The following is a 3,476-nucleotide window of genomic DNA, read 5'->3' on the forward strand; positions in this document are numbered from 1 at the left end:
TTAAAATTAAATTAAGTTTCACAGAATAAAATATATATAAATATATAGTTCTTTTCCTTAAAACTATATTTATATATATATATATATATATATATATGTATGTATATAACACACACATACACACCTGACAGGCTTCCTTCAATTTCTGTCTACCAAATCCACTCACCAGGCTTTGATCAGCTGAAGGCTTATAGTAGTAGACCCTTGCCCAAGGCACCACACAGTGGGACAATTTGGGAGTTCCATGTTGTTGGAAAGGCAACACTTAGCCATACCATTTTTCTTTTAATGCTGTCAAACAAGTTGGAATGGCCTCCTTTGAGGATACTCTCGAGTTCTCCATGTATGGAATCAATATAGGCTCAGCGTGTAGCATCATGGGCTACTCAACCCAAAGAAAATTCTAAACGGGCCCCACCTGCAAAGACATGCACTGTTTATCTTGATATAAGGTAACCAAGTTGCACACATATGGTTGTGATGCATGTGCCTGGTGTACTCTTATCAGACATGTAGTCACAATGGGTATAATGGGCTTCGTATATTTTACCCCAGTGTCACTTTGATGGCATGCACTGCTCTCTCACTCAATAATAATAATTTCAAATTTTGGTACAAGGTCAGTAATTTCAGAAGAGAGAATAAGTCAATTAGATTAGCCCCCTGTACTTAACTGGTACTTAGTTTTGTGACCCTGAAAGGATGAAAGGCAATGATGACTTCAGTGGAATTTGAACTCGGTACATAAGGACAGATGAAATGTCGCTAAGCATTCTAATGATTTTGCCAGCTCAGTGCTTTAATAACAACAACAATAATCCTTTGTTCTATAGGCACAAGGCCTGAAATTTTTAAGCAGTGGGGGCTAGTTGATTACATTATGTCAGTACTTTACTGGTACTTATTTTATTGATCCAAAAGGAAAAGAGTAAGATCAACTTTGGCAGAATTTGCTCTCAGAATGTAAAGAAACAGAAAAATTTGGTGTGATGTGCTAATGATTCTGCTAGCTCACTGCCATGATAATAATAATATTGATTTCAAATTCTTGGCACAAGACCAGCAAGTTCAATGGAGGGGTATTGTTGATTACATCAACCCTATTTGAACCTTAAAAGGATGAAAGGTAAATTCGATCTTGGTGGAATTTGAACTCAGGATATAAAGATAGATACATTTCTAAGCTTTTTCTCCAGTGTGCTAACACTTCAACCAGTTTGCCACCATAATAATAATCATAATAATAATATTATCATCATCATTATCCAGACTGACAAAGGGAAACCCATCCTTTCAATGGGCCAAAATCCATGAACAGAATGGTTAAATACATTCTCTGACTTTTCCAATAGAAATAGACATTACATAATCTTAAAGAATGTCACCAACATTGACACTCTTCTAATATTCATAGTAGTGTGTCATAATAGGATGAGTCGGCAATCAGAGTAATTATTTGTGTCATTTATAAAATATTTTATTTGGAGAAGAAAAAACGTTCAAACATATTACAGGAGGAGAAATGGGAAATTATGAGTTTCAGGATTTCCTCCAAAGACATGAGAGGTGTAGTGAAGAAAATTGGTTTAACCCTTAACCTGTCTTGTTAATATATTTCCCTGAGATTTATCCATCATATTTGATACATATTACAAATTTCTTTCCAGCCACCAGAGTAACTTGGGACTTATGAAAAGACAGCTTTATATCACTCAAAACATATGAATCAATGGTTAACTAAATGTCTGAAAACAAGTATGGGCATTCAGGACAAACTTATGGAAATGCACTGGACAGGCAATGGGTTAAGCATTGAGCAAAATGCTGTGTGGTATTTTGTTCCGGTCAGCCAACACACAGACATCTGAAACAGCATTCAAAGGAAAGGCCATTCCACTGATTGATATGTAGACACTCACCAATTCCATCCAATATCTAATCCATAGATATGCTGTATCCACTCATTGTCAATTCTACTGCTACTATAATGGCCTCTGCTCCTTGCAGCAAACAAGTCTTGTGTCATTTCCTTTCAGGTACTCATGACTCACACATTTGTCCACTTTCATCACCTATATGTTGTGTCCACCTATATTCACAAAAGCCCGTCCCCACTCCTTTCACTCAGAACATATAACCTCAGGAATTTTTACCCAAGACAAGTCCTTCAATGTGAATGTATTCAAGAAAGATATTAATGTCAACACTCTTATTAGTCTTAGTTTTTTTAGGTTGCATGTGAATGCCATGAGAGCACAATACAACCCAATATGTTCTTTCAGACAAAGCCCAGAAACCAGAAACACAGACATATGCAAATGCACACAACCTACCATGAGTCTAGATCAGTGCTCCGCAACCTTTTTCCATTTGTGATACACTTATATTCTTTTCAAAATTCAGCAGCACACCTGAACTAAAAATATAACAAAGTATTGGGAAAAGATTATATTCAGGTTACACTGTGGCACACCAGTGTGCCACAGCATACCGGTTGCGGAGCAGTGATGTAGACCAGTGGTTCTCAACCAGTGTCCAGATGGCCCTTGGAGGTCCATATAAGATTTTGTTGTTAAAATTTATCTGCAATAAATTGGTTATACTTCAATAATACACAAAATATTTAAAGTTTTTTTTTTCTTTTATTACAATTCCTTGTTATGTAATTATTTTTTTAAACATCAAATGGCTGGAAGAGTCCATCTGAGTAAAATAGGAATCAAAGGTGGTTCCACAGGTAAAAAATGGTTGACAGAAACACTGATCTAGACAGAATGACACACACACACACATATACATACACAAACACAGAGAAACACATGCAAATGCAGAGAGATACACACAACCTACTCTCAACACATATACACACACACACCAACCATGTCAGCATGGTAAATAGATGTTAAATGGTGATAAATACACACAGCTTTCCATCATACACAGACACATATACAAACATGCACAGCTCACCATTATACATAAACACAGACATATACATAATACAAAAACACTCGCACACACAAAACAAGGGTCACACATACACACAGCCGATACATACACATGCATACACACATATGTACATACACAAACACATACATATACACAATCAAAGATAAAGAGAGAGAGACACAGATGCAAACAAAGGTACAAGAATGCAACAATTGCCCAACCCCACAACACATAAAATATGGATGAGGACAGATAAGGGAGCTTACCGGAGTTGAATTTACCTGTGTTGTCAAACGCTGACTTGTTGACATCAGGTGTTGAACACTGACAGTTTCTGAAATATGTGAAACATACATTTGATTCAGATATGGTACATGTGGCAGTGTTGGTGGTTGTGACTGTGACAATGATGATGGTCGTGGTGGTGATTGTGATGATGGTGGTGGTGACATGTTGGTGGTGGTAATGATGGTGGTGGTGATTGTTGTGGCGATGGTGGTGATTGTTGTGGTGGTGGTGGTGATTGT

At 37.0% G+C, this 3,476-nt stretch overlaps 1 protein-coding gene across 5 annotated transcripts in view; it reads right to left on the reverse strand.

Annotated features, from left to right (window-relative positions):
* Positions 1-3,476, reverse strand: part of LOC106878228 (uncharacterized) — a 130,260-nt gene that overhangs the window by 108,068 nt on the left and 18,716 nt on the right. For 2 of the 5 annotated variants that reach the window (XM_052971594.1, XM_052971595.1), the window contains exon 2: positions 3,231-3,283. The exons of 1 other annotated variant lie outside the window; for it this stretch is intronic. The gene's annotated coding sequence lies outside the window, so the exon portion shown is untranslated. Of the gene's footprint in view, positions 1-3,215; positions 3,284-3,476 lie in introns of all 5 variants that reach the window. 2 more of the 5 variants (XM_052971592.1, XM_052971593.1) reach the window with 1 other exon arrangement.

The sequence above is a fragment of the Octopus bimaculoides genome, chromosome 11, assembly GCF_001194135.2.
Source record: "Octopus bimaculoides isolate UCB-OBI-ISO-001 chromosome 11, ASM119413v2, whole genome shotgun sequence".
NCBI lineage: Eukaryota > Metazoa > Mollusca > Cephalopoda > Octopoda > Octopodidae > Octopus > Octopus bimaculoides.